The sequence below is a fragment of a genome, unplaced genomic scaffold, assembly GCF_019419815.1.
Source record: "Pyrus x bretschneideri cultivar Hongxiangsu unplaced genomic scaffold, Pyrus_bretschneideri_v1 Contig12, whole genome shotgun sequence".
Classification (NCBI taxonomy): domain Eukaryota; kingdom Viridiplantae; phylum Streptophyta; class Magnoliopsida; order Rosales; family Rosaceae; genus Pyrus; species Pyrus x bretschneideri.
Genome location: NW_025999413.1, coordinates 5,795,698 through 5,814,356, shown reverse-complemented (window position 1 = coordinate 5,814,356; position 18,659 = coordinate 5,795,698). Strand labels below are relative to the sequence as shown.

General features: G+C 34.0%; 1 pseudogene; it reads left to right on the top strand.

Annotated features, from left to right (window-relative positions):
• The first annotated feature begins 7,067 nt into the window (after window positions 1-7,067).
• Window positions 7,068-17,102, top strand: LOC125468016 (annotated as a pseudogene).
• Window positions 17,103-18,659: the final 1,557 nt, after the last annotated feature.

The following is an 18,659-nucleotide window of genomic DNA, read 5'->3' as shown; positions in this document are numbered from 1 at the left end:
GTATATTAATTATTTTTCCTCTAATCCATTGAGAAATAGTTTTCTGAATATTTGAGTTAATTATAAAATGCACCTTGAGGTTTGGGGTCGTTTTCGAAAAAGGATGCAACGCTTTTATTTTTTCACTTTACCGCACGTTAATAACTCGAGTCATTTTTGTTCACAGCCACAAACCTCAGGGGCATATTTTGTAATTAGTTCTAAAATTTTATTCGATTATGGAATTTTACTGGTAACTTTGAATTTTGCCAAATGGTTTTGTCAGAAACATTGTCGTGAGATATGGTCAAGAAGGAACAATGTACATGCATTATCCTGAATCCTGATACCTCCGTTGTTGTTGATGCTATGGTGTTATGCCTTTATTGCTGCTGTTATGGCCGGTCATTTCTTTTGCACATGGCTAGATTTTCCCACCCAACAAAAAATAAAGGGATGTGCTATCCACACATTCATTTTTACTCCGTACACATCCCTTGTTAATTTATGTCTGTTGATCTTCTTCAATTTATCCGATCGACCGAAATTTCGATGTCTACAGGACTGCTGAAAACTAAAAAGGTGTGGGAGAAGTAAAAAAAGGTATGTGGATATCACATTCCAAAATAAAAGTATAAAACTTTCCTTTTCACGGGACTTGATTACGATACATTCATGGACTTTGTATATTCACCAATAACGGTCATATACGTTGTAATGACATCTAACAACAAAATATATCCATCAATGGGTGATTGTATTAAGTATTCACCACCATACTTGTAATAAGTGGCAATAGGTCTTGTTCAAATTTACTCACACACACACACACCAGATGATAATTGATCTGGCAATAGAACTGTTGACTAGATGACAAATTAGATAAGATTGACTAGAATAAATTGATAAGATGAATGTATAGAAATCTGGCATGGTTTCTGTTTTATGAATAAGATAATAAATGAATACTTAAATTCTGGAATAACTGAGATTGCTAAGTAAAACAAGATCATAAATTATAATGAAAATAATGAATTCAAATTAATGATGCAATATAATTGTTGAAAATAGAATTTATTATTGACTTTTGAAAACTTACAATTGACTGATAAATTTACTAGAAGTTGTGGAGGATGGTGCTCGTAGGCATCATTGCCGATTGAAAATTAACATGTTTACAATTTTTCTTTGGTTGCAGTGTGAACTCAAAGAAATTTTGAATTAATTGGAAAGATTGTGGAGAGTCCTCCTCCTGTTCTTTCTCGAGAGTGTTCCTTTTAAAGACTTGGAAAAGAGACTTGGACGATTGGTTTCCTTATTGTTGGAGATATATATATATATATATATATATATATATCTGTTGTAAACATTTTTAGTTTAAGTATGATTGTGTAAATCCTAGATTAGATTTGATTCTAGTTATCCTTTCATATTGTATCTTGTATTCCTTGGGGATGAATGAGTATCTTCACTCCTTTTACTACTATAAATAAAGGCACAATGTAGGAGGGATAACAACACACATTCCCCTACAATTCTACAAACACATCTCTCTCACTCTCTCTTCTCCTTGCCGCCGGCCACCATAACCTTGTCAGATAAAATAGACTACAAGTTGATTAATACACATGACACAATACACATACTATTTATGAAAAATGAGAAAAGTTATCATCTTAATAATTATATTAGTTGAACAGCGTTAATTGCGTTTTAAATGTGTTAGTTAAACACACATCAGGTCATATGTTTGTACGAATTCTAGTCATAAAACATGTCATGTTTGAAATTGGCAATTTTGTATCCTAAAATTAAAGATCAACTTAAGAATAGTCTTGGTTGATGCAAATATAGCGATATGCTTTGAATACACACCGTTAAACAGTTACTGATGACCTTTACATTTACTGAAGTTGGATGCTTTTGTCGTGTTTGGCATGTCCTTCTACTACATAATTTGATTCTTATGGACCAGGATCCTCTCCTAATCTAAGGATGATGATCCTCATGATCAAGAGATGTGGACCGTTGGATAAAATTCAAACGGTTATAATTATTATAACTTTAAAGGGACCCGCCTGTTTGTAACGGTTGGATAAAAATCCAACGGCCCACATCCCTTGGTCATGAGGATCCTCATCCTTAGATTAGGAGAGGATCCTGGTCTGATTCTTATCGTCCACAGATATGGAAAATATCTTGTAACACAGAATGACTTGCCTACCAATCTGGAAAGTCATTATGTTATTCCGAATTAATAACATGATGTCATGTGTTTTAAATTTGTGATTTCACACGAATAGTTTGAGACACTATTATTTTAAAATTCTATCTGGCCCTTAAGTTATTCTTTTAATAAGCCAAATAAAGATTTTAAAATAGCAGCGTCTCAAATTAATCATATGAAGTCATATGAAATTCTTTAAACACGTGACGTCATATTATTAATTTAGAATGTCAAAATGGCCTTCTAGGCTTGTAAGTAAATTGATCTCTTAACAGTAAAATTTTTATCTACAATGAAAGCGCCAAGCATAACTTAAATTTCTATCGTGATAATGAAAAAAAACAATCATGTCTGTGATTTATTAAACCAATGTTGAAAGAGGTGATATTAATTTGATGTTCTTGTTTCTTGTGGAGAAAAGAACGTTTACGTCCGTTGTGGAGAAAAAAAACAAGGAATTGTTTGGCTTTGTCTCAGATATTTTGTAATCTTGTTCCACTTTGAGGTGACAACTGTGCAGCCAACGACCTTTCAAATTCACAGAAAACAATAATAGCAAAAAAACGCAAAAATTAACGCAAGTGTACTGTGAAAGGACATGCAGCTTCACGTTGGCTTCTTTTGATGGAAGATTGTCTGGAAGACAATGATTATTCACCCTAATTAATCATGCTTTGCTTAAAGGTTTGCCATGAAATCATTTTTGACCAGGTTTTTGCCAGTCCCTTCCCTTCTGTTGTTGAGGGATTCTTGAAATAAGCTTATAGAGAATTGTGTTTTTATTGTGTTTTAAACTTCAGAGAAGAGTATGTGCGTGATAAATATTTTAAGGATTGTGTTATTTACGCTTTTTTTTTATTTTTATCTCTTACATAATTTTATTAATTTTTTATTATTGATATTCTTTAATTCATTTAATTTAATGACTGAAAATGAAAAAGAATATGTAAGAAATAAAAATGAATTTGTCGCTCTACCCTATTTTGATTATTTAAAAATGTAACTAAGATTATTTTGGTTCCTATTCAATATTTTATTTGTTGTCATCATATAATCTAATCAAATACTTAGTGGAGGAGGTGGCATCAGATCCAAGTCTTTGTAGTCGTTTTCCAAAACTTTGGCAGATGCAATAACTCTTTTTATATTTTCCATATCTAAAATCAAAGTACAAAATTATATTGTCTCACACAAAACACAAAAGGGTTTTGTTAGTTGTTTCGAGCAATGTATTTATTTTCTTGCAACAAGTTTAAATCTTCCTATTAGTTATACTTGTGACTAGATCATTGAGATATAGTAGTGTGTTCGTTCTATTGCACAAAGTCCAAAATCTCCTTACTTACGCCATTAAATATAATAGTGCATTCGTCACTCACACTGTATAATGTGACCACCCTTGCATGGTTGTTCACAATTTTAATACCCTCTATCTAGTGGCCATTTTTTTCTGTTCTACCTACCAAATTAAAGGTCCTACTTCCCATGTCAATAAAGGACAATATTCTTTTTTTTTTTTTTTTTAATGAAAAGATGATAATGGATTAGTTGAGTCAAATTATATAAAGTTTGGTAATCAGACTATAATAGTAATTCTACTCTCTAAACCACACAAGACGGTAAGAAAGAACCAAGACCCTATGAATTGGTATGAATAGTGGCTCCCCCAAGAATTGAAAGCACAAAATGGCATGCCTTAAATTGCCATTACTATTTTCCTCTTTCCCAATAACCAACAATTTGAGTATTCATCAAGGCAGAGCTAAGCTAACCACATGTAAATGGTGGATGAAATACAATTGTGCAAGAGGCATAACGTCCAAGTTTTGGAGGGCTTGAATTTGGAGAAACACATCGACTCTTTAATGTGAATCTTTCTGTATTCAGAGAAACAAAGAAGTAAAACAATGCAACCTACGTTTTGGACATGGCTAAAGTTGTGATCCCATGGCTTATGTAGAGTACACGGTTAGATTTTTCTTTAGTATTTATAGACGCTCAATGATGATACATATTTGATTGTTCGGTGTGATTTAAGGATCTTCGATCACTCGATTTAAGTAATTGGATCAAATCTAACAATCAAATGTGTCGACACTAAATACATATAGGTACTTAAGAAAAAGCTCACAAAATCCACCCCAAGTTTGATAGAGGTACTTAACCATCATGAAGATTAAGTATGAATGTGTACGGTTTAAATTTTTATAGTATCTATAAATGCTCAGTGATGATACATATTTAATCATTCGGTGTGATTTAGCAATCTTCAATCACTCAATTTAAGTAATTTGATCAAATCTAACAATCAAATGTGTTGACACTAAACGGCAATAAGTACTCCAGAAAAAGCTCACAAAATCCACCCCAAGTTTGATAGATGTACTTAACCATCATGAAGATTAAGTATGATTGTGTACGATTTAATTTTTTTAGTATCTATAGATGCTTAATGATGATACATATTTGATCATTTTATGTGATTTAAAGGTCTTCAAACACTCAATTTAAGTAATTTGATCAAAGTTAACAATCAAATACGTCAACACTAAATGTCTGTAGGTACCTAAAAAAATGCTCACAAAATCCGCCCCAGGTTTGATACAGGTACTAAACCATCATGAAGACTAAGTACGAATGTGGATGTGTGAATATTGGTCACGGATTTTGACAGCTTCATTTTGGACCACTAATTCTCTTTAATACATTAAATTGGCTGTATTAAATTATGAATGTTCCCCCACCCATGATATAGATGTTAATCTATGGTATTAATTATTACTAAGAAAGTTCAAATAGGAAGACTTTCTTTTCTCGTCATTTAAAAAAAAAACTCGAGAAAAAGAAAATTCTTGTAGTTAACATCAAGAACTTGTAGTTAACATCAAGAAGTTGATCACAATAAATATTATAGTGTTGTAAAATCGACGATGTGTGTACAGTGGAATAAATAAAACAAGACACAAAATTTACGAGGTTCCTTTACAGTCAGTGTGACTGGAGTGCGTCCTCGGACAGCAGTGATGCTTTCATTATAATTTGGAATAATAAGAGTACAAAGATAACTCTATGTATTCTCTCCTCTCCACTTCCTCTCTTTCTTTCTCTGCTCTATATTGAAAGTATACATAGTGCTCTATTTATAGAGCAACTCCAAGCATACATCTTTGACAATACAACCTCCATGCATTTACAAATTCAATTTTACTTTGCATGGGCATTGAAAACTTCTACCAATGCTGAAAACTTCTGCCAAAATACTGTGAGCATTCATTACCCACCAGACTTTTCAACATATAGCGGGTTTTGATTTATTGTTGGAAAAATTATAGTGGGTCTTGGTCAAATATTTCTTTATACTTAATTCTCATGTTTACACAAGTATAATGCACACATGTGTCACATATGGCACATTTTATACGATTACCATTTTTTTAAGTTGTGAATTGCCCTAGTAGTTAGTATATTATTTTTAATTGATGGCGTCCCCAATTCAAACAAAACATGTTTTATTTTATTCCTTTTTTCTAATTTTTACTATAAATACAGAGAAACTATGAACACTGATAAGATAAGTTACATTGTGTATCATTTTAGTGAATGATAAAATTATAGTTAAATGAATTTAGCCAAAATGATTTCTGACATTGACATAACTCCTCGCTTTAGTTCTTGACATTGAAAATCGATAATAATGGTTCATGAGTTTGTCAGTCGTCAACTATTTTGGTCATTCTGTGAAAAATCTCTGTTAAATGGAAAAACGAGGGGTTATTGGACAAAAATATTTTTAAGATTTTTCATAAAAATATCAAAATGATTGACTGTAGACAAAATTAGTGACCACTTCTATTAATTTTCAATCTCAATAACTATCTCAATGACCAAAATCGAAAAGTTATATTAATCTCAATACCATTTTACTAAAAAGCATTAAATAAAATAATAACAAAATTGCTCAAGAATCGCTTGAAGTTCAACTGTTCAACCTAAATCATCATTTATGTTAACTTGCGGACAGCCAATTAAATGATGCATATTATATAATATGCATATAAAATAAATAATAAATATAAAATACATAACAAATATAAAAAATATCCTAAAAAATGAAAAGCCAGAAGTTGATTCTTTACTTGTGCTTGGAAGACTGTTGTGGGTAGGGGTGGGCACGGTCCGGTTCAATCAGTTTCCACCCACAAACAGAATTGGAATCGAAAAATTTTAACAGTTCGGTTTGATGCAATTCTGTTTAAATTTATTACTAAAACCGTACGGTTAGGTTCATGATGGTTTCGGTTTGGTTCATGCTAGTTTACGGTTCTAACCAACATTATATATATATATATATATTTTTTTTTTTTTAATTTTCTACTTCTAATACCAAACACATATTTCAACCACAAATTCAAGTAAATTTGAGTTCCACTACTAGATCTACAAAATTTGTAACCGGAAGATAGAAAGTGTGCATATAAAATAAATCAAAATATAGAATAGTTCATATCAAGACCAAAGTGTATATCTTGAACTAAAACTAAAGTGTACATAATGCATAATATACTAGAAAATAATGGAGAAAAATAAAGTAGGAGGAGAAAATTGATAAAACAACAAAGGAGGAGAGAAGTGAAGAAAAATATTGGGCTTATGCACATGGTCTTCTTCGAAAATTGTCTTATTTATATAAAAAAATTAAAATAAAACCATAATTTATATTAAAAACGGTAAGGTCCGGTTCCTTCTGTTCTTAATATTTTCAAACCGGAACTGGAACTGTTTGAAATGGTTCGGTTTGGTTTTTGTTCCAATTTTGAATTTTTTGGTCAATGCGGTTTTTTACCCTTTTTTTTGTCACAATTTGATTCGGTTTTTATGCCCACCCGTAGTTCTGGGAAGACAGAAGTCTAGCTGAGACTATAAGAGAAACAGCATATGCAGATGCATATGTACAGTCTAAACTGTTCAAAGCTAAAGCTTCACCCAACTTTGGCTATTCAGGTATCTAAAAATGCTATCTTCTTCCACTCAACTTCTTTGGAAAATCTTATTGTTTAAAGCTGTTATTTTATTTTAACTTTTTGTGTACTTTTATGTTCTGCATGTGGTTTGCTTCACCAACTTGTTCATATAAATACTTGGTATTTTATACTGTTTAGGAATAGGGGTTCCTGGTTTGATTTGGTAATGATGGTAGTTTAGTACACTGATTAGCCATTCAAAATTGGAGTTTTGAGTAAAACCCATGTCAAAATTGTTCTTCTGGTTCCCATTTGGGTATTAATTTTAATTTTTAGAAGCCACGTGGTCTAAGCCATTATTCAAGAGGATTTTAATTGGTTTTATTTATTTATATTTGTTAATAGGAGTTTTTGAGTAAAACCTCATGTTCAAGCTTGTTCTTTTGGTTTCATTTGGGTATCAATTTCAAGAATCCAAGGTGTTTTAAGACAATATTAAAGTGGAATTTTAATTGGGTTTTTGCTGCAAAATCTTGGTGTTCAAGGTAAAATATATAATCTGGATTATCTTCTGAGAATTTTGGAACCCATGATGTTAATCTTCAATCTGCCATTCTTTACAGGTCTTTGTTATATTTGATTCACTGCTTAGTCCAAGTTGAAGACTTAACAAGTTTTCGACCGGCAGTTGCAGAGATTTCTGTAGGCATGGAGGTATTGCTGATGAATAGGCCTACTGACCATGTATGCAAGACAAGAACACTGCTTGCATTGATCTTGTGCATGTGGGTGTCCATGCAAGTGATGGCTGGAACAGAAAATGCCACGCATCTGTCTGCAAGGCCAAGTTCTCTGAATATTGGAGCTCTGTTTACTTTCAATTCCGTTATTGGGAGGGCAGCCAAGCCGGCAATTTTAGCTGCAATTGATGATGTCAATTCTGATCAAAGCATTCTTCGCGGTACAAAATTCGAAATACAAAATTCTGATCAAAGCATTCTTCGCGGTATTTCGAATTTTGTATTTCGAATTTTGTATTTCGAATTTTGTATTTCGAATTTTGTACCGCGAAGAATGCTTTGATCAGAATTTTGTATTTCGAATTTTGTCCCGCGAAGAATGCTTTGATCAGAATTGACATCATCAATTGCAGCTAAAATTGCCGGCTTGGCTGCCCTCCCAATAACGGAATTGAAAGTAAACAGAGCTCCAATATTCAGAGAACTTGGCCTTGCAGACAGATGCGTGGCATTTTCTGTTCCAGCCATCACTTGCATGGACACCCACATGCACAAGATCAATGCAAGCAGTGTTCTTGTCTTGCATACATGGTCAGTAGGCCTATTCATCAGCAATACCTCCATGCCTACAGAAATCTCTGCAACTGCCGGTCGAAAACTTGTTAAGTCTTCAACTTGGACTAAGCAGTGAATCAAATATAACAAAGACCTGTAAAGAATGGCAGATTGAAGATTAACATCATGGGTTCCAAAATTCTCAGAAGATAATCCAGATTATATATTTTACCTTGAACACCAAGATTTTGCAGCAAAAACCCAATTAAAATTCCACTTTAATATTGTCTTAAAACACCTTGGATTCTTGAAATTGATACCCAAATGAAACCAAAAGAACAAGCTTGAACATGAGGTTTTACTCAAAAACTCCTATTAACAAATATAAATAAATAAAACCAATTAAAATCCTCTTGAATAATGGCTTAGACCACGTGGCTTCTAAAAATTAAAATTAATACCCAAATGGGAACCAGAAGAACAATTTTGACATGGGTTTTACTCAAAACTCCAATTTTGAATGGCTAATCAGTGTACTAAACTACCATCATTACCAAATCAAACCAGGAACCCCTATTCCTAAACAGTATAAAATACCAAGTATTTATATGAACAAGTTGGTGAAGCAAACCACATGCAGAACATAAAAGTACACAAAAAGTTAAAATAAAATAACAGCTTTAAACAATAAGATTTTCCAAAGAAGTTGAGTGGAAGAAGATAGCATTTTTAGATACCTGAATAGCCAAAGTTGGGTGAAGCTTTAGCTTTGAACAGTTTAGACTGTACATATGCATCTGCATATGCTGTTTCTCTTATAGTCTCAGCTAGACTTCTGTCTTCCCAGAACTACGGGTGGGCATAAAAACCGAATCAAATTGTGACAAAAAAAAGGGTAAAAAACCGCATTGACCAAAAAATTCAAAATTGGAACAAAAACCAAATCGAACCATTTCAAACAGTTCCAGTTCCGGTTTGAAAATATTAAGAACAGAAGGAACCGGACCTTACCGTTTTTAATATAAATTATGGTTTTATTTTAATTTTTTTATATAAATAAGACAATTTTCGAAGAAGACCATGTGCATAAGCCCAATATTTTTCTTCACTTCTCTCCTCCTTTGTTGTTTTATCAATTTTCTCCTCCTACTTTATTTTTCTCCATTATTTTCTAGTATATTATGCATTATGTACACTTTAGTTTTAGTTCAAGATATACACTTTGGTCTTGATATGAACTATTCTATATTTTGATTTATTTTATATGCACACTTTCTATCTTCCGGTTACAAATTTTGTAGATCTAGTAGTGGAACTCAAATTTACTTGAATTTGTGGTTGAAATATGTGTTTGGTATTAGAAGTAGAAAATTAAAAAAAAAAAATATATATATATATAATGTTGGTTAGAACCGTAAACTAGCATGAACCAAACCGAAACCATCATGAACCTAACCGTACGGTTTTAGTAATAAATTTAAACAGAATTGCATCAAACCGAACTGTTAAAATTTTTCGATTCCAATTCTGTTTGTGGGTGGAAACTGATTGAACCGGACCGTGCCCACCCCTACCCACAACAGTCTTCCAAGCACAAGTAAAGAATCAACTTCTGGCTTTTCATTTTTTAGGATATTTTTTATATTTGTTATGTATTTTATATTTATTATTTATTTTATATGCATATTATATAATATGCATCATTTAATTGGCTGTCCGCAAGTTAACATAAATGATGATTTAGGTTGAACAGTTGAACTTCAAGCGATTCTTGAGCAATTTTGTTATTATTTTATTTAATGCTTTTTAGTAAAATGGTATTGAGATTAATATAACTTTTCGATTTTGGTCATTGAGATAGTTATTGAGATTGAAAATTAATAGAAGTGGTCACTAATTTTGTCTACAGTCAATCATTTTGATATTTTTATGAAAAATCTTAAAAATATTTTTGTCCAATAACCCCTCGTTTTTCCATTTAACAGAGATTTTTCACAGAATGACCAAAATAGTTGACGACTGACAAACTCATGAACCATTATTATCGATTTTCAATGTCAAGAACTAAAGCGAGGAGTTATGTCAATGTCAGAAATCATTTTGGCTAAATTCATTTAACTATAATTTTATCATTCACTAAAATGATACACAATGTAACTTATCTTATCAGTGTTCATAGTTTCTCTGTATTTATAGTAAAAATTAGAAAAAAGGAATAAAATAAAACATGTTTTGTTTGAATTGGGGACGCCATCAATTAAAAATAATATACTAACTACTAGGGCAATTCACAACTTAAAAAAATGGTAATCGTATAAAATGTGCCATATGTGACACATGTGTGCATTATACTTGTGTAAACATGAGAATTAAGTATAAAGAAATATTTGACCAAGACCCACTATAATTTTTCCAACAATAAATCAAAACCCGCTATATGTTGAAAAGTCTGGTGGGTAATGAATGCTCACAATATTTTGGCAGAAGTTTTCAGCATTGGTAGAAGTTTTCAATGCTCATGCAAAGTAAAATTGAATTTGTAAATGCATGGAGGTTGTATTGTCAAAGATGTATGCTTGGAGTTGCTCTATAAATAGAGCACTATGTATGCTTTCAATATAGAGTAGAGAAAGAAAGAGAGGAAGAGGAGAGGAGAGAATACATAGAGTTATCTTTGTACTCTTATTATTCCAAATTATAATGAAAGCATCACTGCTGTCCGAGGACGCACTCCAGTCACACTGACTGTAAAGGAACCTCGTAAATTTTGTGTCTTGTTTTATTTATTCCACTGTACACACATCGTCGATTTTACAACACTATAATATTTATTGTGATCAACTTCTTGATGTTAACTACAAGTTCTTGATGTTAACTACAAGAATTTTCTTTTTCTCGAGTTTTTTTTTTAAATGACGAGAAAAGAAAGTCTTCCTATTTGAACTTTCTTAGTAATAATTAATACCATAGATTAACATCTATATCATGGGTGGGGGAACATTCATAATTTAATACAGCCAATTTAATGTATTAAAGAGAATTAGTGGTCCAAAATGAAGCTGTCAAAATCCGTGACCAATATTCACACATCCACATTCGTACTTAGTCTTCATGATGGTTTAGTACCTGTATCAAACCTGGGGCGGATTTTGTGAGCATTTTTTTAGGTACCTACAGACATTTAGTGTTGACGTATTTGATTGTTAACTTTGATCAAATTACTTAAATTGAGTGTTTGAAGACCGTTAAATCACATAAAATGATCAAATATGTATCATCATTAAGCATCTATAGATACTAAAAAAATTAAATCGTACACAATCATACTTAATCTTCATGATGGTTAAGTACATCTATCAAACTTGGGGTGGATTTTGTGAGCTTTTTCTGGAGTACTTATTGCCGTTTAGTGTCAACACATTTGATTGTTAGATTTGATCAAATTACTTAAATTGAGTGATTGAAGATTGCTAAATCACACCGAATGATTAAATATGTATCATCACTGAGCATTTATAGATACTATAAAAATTTAAACCGTACACATTCATACTTAATCTTCATGATGGTTAAGTACCTCTATCAAACTTGGGGTGGATTTTGTGAGCTTTTTCTTAAGTACCTATATGTATTTAGTGTCGACACATTTGATTGTTAGATTTGATCCAATTACTTAAATCGAGTGATCGAAGATCCTTAAATCACACCGAACAATCAAATATGTATCATCATTGAGCGTCTATAAATACTAAAGAAAAATCTAACCGTGTACTCTACATAAGCCATGGGATCACAACTTTAGCCATGTCCAAAACGTAGGTTGCATTGTTTTACTTCTTTGTTTCTCTGAATACAGAAAGATTCACATTAAAGAGTCGATGTGTTTCTCCAAATTCAAGCCCTCCAAAACTTGGACGTTATGCCTCTTGCACAATTGTATTTCATCCACCATTTACATGTGGTTAGCTTAGCTCTGCCTTGATGAATACTCAAATTGTTGGTTATTGGGAAAGAGGAAAATAGTAATGGCAATTTAAGGCATGCCATTTTGTGCTTTCAATTCTTGGGGGAGCCACTATTCATACCAATTCATAGGGTCTTGGTTCTTTCTTACCGTCTTGTGTGGTTTAGAGAGTAGAATTACTATTATAGTCTGATTACCAAACTTTATATAATTTGACTCAACTAATCCATTATCATCTTTTCATTAAAAAAAAAAAAAGAATATTGTCCTTTATTGACATGGGAAGTAGGACCTTTAATTTGGTAGGTAGACTCTATACACCGACAACCTCCCACAAGTCTTGACCTTGAAGGTAAGACTCTATACACGTTGCCCACGTGTTATAGTTTTGGTTGTTGAGCTTCTTGATTCCTCCAACAACTTGAAGATCACCCATCGTATCGGCAAGACTTTGACTACACCGAGCAAGCTTGAGTGACTACCGTGCAGAGTAATACACTACTCTCGACACAAAGAAGCTCCCTCTCAAGGTTTGTGATAACCCCAGCAATAATCTCAAGAAACCTTTTCTGATGTGGAAGATCAGTCAAAACTGCAACCACAGAGCATACTCGGAATTCCAAGAGACTTTACAACCAATGCTCTACCAAGACCGATCCCTGACCGACTTGGCTCTGATACCAATTGTTGAATAAGAAGAGTATCCAAGATAACTCTAATGATCCCAAGAAGAAGAAAATAGAACACACTCTTAAAGAAAGCTCACAAAACAAACTAATTAGCAAAGCTTTTCTTATTTAGCTCTAGGCTTTGTTTTTCCTTGGATGATATACAATGCTTGAGGACTTGGGTATTTATAGCAAACCAAATGAATAAACTAAGATTATTTATTACCACACAAAACACATTAATTGCACCTAATTTATTTTTATTCAACCATGCCTAACATTGCCTAATTTTCCATACCTAACTTTGACATTGATTTTCAACAAAAACAAGATCCTACTAAATAAGAAACCAGCTTTTAGATCAAGCTGCTACTGATTTCATTTATCAAATTAGTTGCCATCATAATGCTGAATTTTATTGCTAGATGATCAGAGTCTCGAAATACTAGTCCTTGGTTCTATGTATTTGCATTATGATCTGTAAATTGGTTGTTTTGTATGATTCTTCCTGCTTGAGCACTGTGTTACGAATTTTGTTGGTATCACCATGTCCTTGTCTCAGAATGGATAAATTTATAAATATTATTGTTATCCCTGCCTCGCTCTGTCTTAAAACTAAAAAAATAAAGTGATGTCCTTCTCGTTGCAGCTATGGAGCTGATTGAAAACGACGTGGTTGCTGCAGTCGGCCCACAATCCTCTGGAATAGCTCATGTCATATCTCATGTTGTTAATGAGCTCCATGTACCACTTCTATCATTTGGAGCAACAGACCCCTCCCTTGCTGCTCTCCAATACCCATATTTTGTCCGAACCACACAGAGTGACTATTTCCAAATGTATGCGGTTGCTGATTTAGTTGAGTATTTTGGATGGAGAGAAGTAATAGCAATCTTTGTAGATGATGATTATGGCAGAAATGGGATTTCTATACTAAGCGATGCCTTGGCGGTGAAGCGTTCTAAGATCTCATACAAGGCTGCCTTCTCTCCTGGAGCCCCCAAAAGCGATATCAATGAATTGTTGGTGGGAGTGAACCTCATGGAATCTCGGGTTTATATTGTACATGTTAATCCCGACTCCGGTTTAACTATTTTTTCCATTGCCAAGTCACTTGGAATGATGACCAGTGGCTATGTCTGGATTGCGACGGATTGGCTTCCTTCTCATTTAGATTCACTAAATCCCCCTGGCCCCGACACAATGAATCTCTTACAAGGGGTTGTTGCTCTTCGTCATCATACCCCAGATACTGATCTCAAAAAGCGCTTTATGTCTAGATGGAGCAAATTGCAACATGACGGGAGTCCAAGCTTCAATTCTTATGCGCTCTATGCATACGACTCTATTTGGCTAGCAGCCCGTGCTCTTGATGTTTTCTTCAACGAAGGTGGGAATGTATCTTTCTCTAATGACCGAAGGTTGAATGACACAAATCGAAGCACACTGCATTTAACATCACTCCGTATTTTTGATGGAGGCCAAAAATATCTACAGACGATTCTTAAGATGAACTTCACAGGTATAAGTGGTCAGATTGAGTTTGATCAAGATAAATATCTAGTTCGTCCAGCATATGACATTCTGAATATTGGAGGAACTGGTTCCCGTAGAGTTGGCTATTGGTCAAATTCTACTGGTCTCTCAGGCAATGCTCCAGAGATATCATATAAGAAGCCATTCAATAGGAATACGACTGCTCAACTTTATAGCGTTATATGGCCTGGTGAAGTTACAGCTATACCTCGGGGATGGGTATTTCCCAACAATGGCAGGCCACTGCGAATTGGAGTGCCTTATCGAGTAAGTTACGAAGATTTTGTGGTTAAAGACAAGAGCCCTCCAGGGGTCAGAGGATACTGTATTGATGTCTTTGAAGCTGCTGTAAACTTACTGCCGTATGCTGTGCCACGGACATATATATTGTATGGAGATGGTAAGAGGAATCCTGAGTACAGCAGTCTTGTAGCCCAGGTTGCGCAAAATGTGAGTATTTAGGTTAACAGAATCACCTTTATATACAGTTTTGTCTAATCAAAACTTTGATTTGCTCACTTCCTTTTTCCTTTTCAGAAATTTGATGCAGCTGTTGGAGATATTACAATTACTACTAATAGGACAAGAATAGTTGATTTTACACAGCCTTACATGGAATCGGGACTTGTTGTAGTTGTTCCTGTCAAAGAGGAAAAATCCAACGCTTGGGCTTTCCTCAAGCCATTTACTTACCAGATGTGGTTGGTCACCGGTGCCTTCTTCCTTTTCGTGGGAGCTGTTGTTTGGATTCTTGAGCACCGGATGAATCATGAGTTCCGTGGTCCACCGAGCCAACAGCTCATAACCATTTTTTGGTTAGTATGTCTTACATCATTATGGCTGTTGATAAGTGCCTATACGAGTACTTTTACTGATACCGCTTTTGATTTGCGGGTTTAGTTTCTCCACAATGTTTTTCTCACAGAGTATGTACTTCATGCTTAATCTTCCTTTATCTCGTGAATGCAACTCGTAATATTAACTTCTAACATCCTTTGCGACTTGGACTTGGTGCAGGAGAGAACACCGTGAGCACCCTGGGACGGCTGGTGCTGATTATATGGTTATTTGTAGTGTTAATTATCAATTCCAGCTACACGGCTAGTTTGACTTCAATTCTCACGGTGCAACGGCTGACGTCACGGATTGAAGGGATTGACAACTTGATATCAAGTAATGATCGAATCGGAGTTCAAGACGGGTCATTCGTTTGGAGGTATTTGGTTGATGAGATGAACATAGCGGAATCTAGACTGGTTAAGTTGGAAGACATGGAAGCCTATATTAAAGCCCTTACAGATGGACCGACACGTGGTGGGGTAGCTGCCATCGTTGATGAGCTTCCTTAAATTGAGTTGTTTATGTCCAGCACCAAATGCGCATTCAGGACAGTAGGGCCGGAGTTTAGCAAAAGCGGATGGGGATTTGTAAGTATTTATACATTTAGATTTGGAAAAATGAATACTCTGACCATGAAATGCTGATCTTCAACCACACTGCCTTTATTATTTTTCTTATGGATGCCTTATACAGGAACAAATAACATTATCGTTAAAAATTCAGTGTTTCGGTTTTTAATTTTATTGAATGATGCATTTGTCAGTTAGGAATTCACAAGACAGCCACAATATTGTTTTGTACTCTCATATTTAGTTTCCTTGTCTCAGGCCTTCCAAAAGGATTCTCCTCTTGCTGTTGACTTGTCGACTGCAATTCTTCAACTCTCAGAGAACGGTGATCTACAAAAGATCCGTAATAAGTGGCTTACACATAACGATTGCCCTACTCAACTCAATAAAGTTGACGGAGGCCAGCTATCTCTAACAAGCTTTTGGGGCCTGTTTCTTATCTGCGGTATTGCATGCTTCCTTGCTCTTGCGGTGTTCTTCTGTAGGATCCTTTGTCAATACCGCAGGTTTACCCCCGAGCCTGTGGAAGCGGACGTTGAGGAGATTGGACCTACCAACACGAGATCTCGACGCTTACTCTGGTCAACTAGTTTCAAGGATCTTATGGTCTTTGTAGATAAGAAAGAAGCAGAGATAAAGCACATGCTTAAGCGAAAGACTAGTGATAGTAAGCACGAAGCTAGCCCGAGCGCTGATGGGCAGCTGCATTCCCTTCGTGAGGAAGATTTGAGCGCTGATGGGCGGCTGCATTCCCTTCGTACGTGAGGAAGATTTGCTTTCGGCGGGTTGATTTTGCAGTGCCCACTCAGCACTCGGTTAATCAAATTTTATCCAATCCCTGTGGCATATGCTACGTATATAGAATAACACTAGAAAGTTCTACCTGCGCGTTGCTGTGGGATTAAAAATTATAAGAAAGATTATGTTTCAAAGATGTAAAGTCTATGCCATGAAAGATTTATACTATTTACATATGAAAGATTTAATCTATGCAACAGACACCAAAACTTGTAGAAGTTTTATTACTTTATCTAGAATGATAAAATACGACAAATATTGTTTACTGCAACGCTCAATTTTTTTCTCCAGTACTGTTGATTGTTAAGAAATCACCCTAGGCAACGAAAGAAAATATTGTAACACATGAAATTAATTTATATGACAATGAAATTATACTGTAAAGAAAATAAGAATATAGTATGGTTACCTTTTCAACAATTTTATAGCACCTCATCAACTTTTGTGCGTTTGCCTCTTTGATTAGTTTTGTCTCACTACCTTAAATGTATAACAAAGATTGAAAATGATAAATGTATATTAGATAAAAGCTGGATGAAAAATAGAAGAACACACTGTTTGTTTGGTAGGGTGTAAACAGAAAGTGATATACCCATCGATCAATTGGGGTGGCAAAATTTGTATAGCTGAAGTTGCAATGTAAGCATTCTATATCACTGCGACTGTGCATCATTCATTTCTTAGCTTCTTTTAGTTCAAACCACCTAAACCAAAGAAAACAAACAAAATATTAAGTACAGTTTATCATCTGTCTTTGCAATTTAACTTCTAACATGACTAAATATAATCTGAAGGCAATAAAGCTTGAGCCTAATTCTATCAGCCAAAAGGGAGGAACACTAAATTTTACACACGAAGGCCCAAGGGGTTTGATAAAGAAATCCCAAAACAGAAACTATAATTTGAAGACTGTGCATAGATGGTCAACTTTGTTCAAATGTCTTAATAAAGTACATCCACCAAATTAGAAATATTAAGTTGTGAAAAATGAAGCTAATTCCTTTATAATAACAAAATGTTGGTCAAAATACCACAATGTGAACAAATATATCATAAAGGACAAATAGAAAAACGATACTTACCAATATCGACATATGGATTGCTTCGAAAGAATGTTACATGTAGAGTTATTTTCTCAATGATTTGGTCTACGATAAAAAAAGTAACTATTTAGAAAGCAGCATCATTGCCACTTGCTAGTCTTCCTACATGATTTAAGAATATAACTAATTAAATAGATATGGGATCACATTGACCATAAATTATTACATGCAACTCAAAAAAAAAAAGAAAATGAGAATAGCGTCGTCAGAAAAATCGAAAACCCTTGCCAAAAAAAGTAACTGTTACGCAATTAGATCTCTTTTAATAATTGCACATTTAAATCTTTTTCTTGATCAGTAAGATGTCACAAATACAATGTTCCACAGTTCATTACATTTTCATTTCTAGCCATCAGAACTTGAAACAAATAACTAATGAGTGTTATAGAAACTTACCACAACATTGTCAAAAGAGAATATAAGACCATAAGCTTCATCAGTTTGACAACATATCGTATTTGTTTAAGAAAATCTTATTGCAGTTTGTCTTCCAAAAAATCCTACTCTTAGTAAAAATTAACAGTAGTAAGTCATAGCATAATCAGTAAATTAATTTCGATAGAGCATAAAAAACAATGACTACTATACATATGATTCCATAAATTACACCACATCAACCTTGAGAGGTCCAACATGTCCAAAACTCTCAAAACCTTCTCCATATTTAGCTCCAATCGCCTGAAAACACTGAGAAGTGGAGGAAAAAAACATAAACTCAT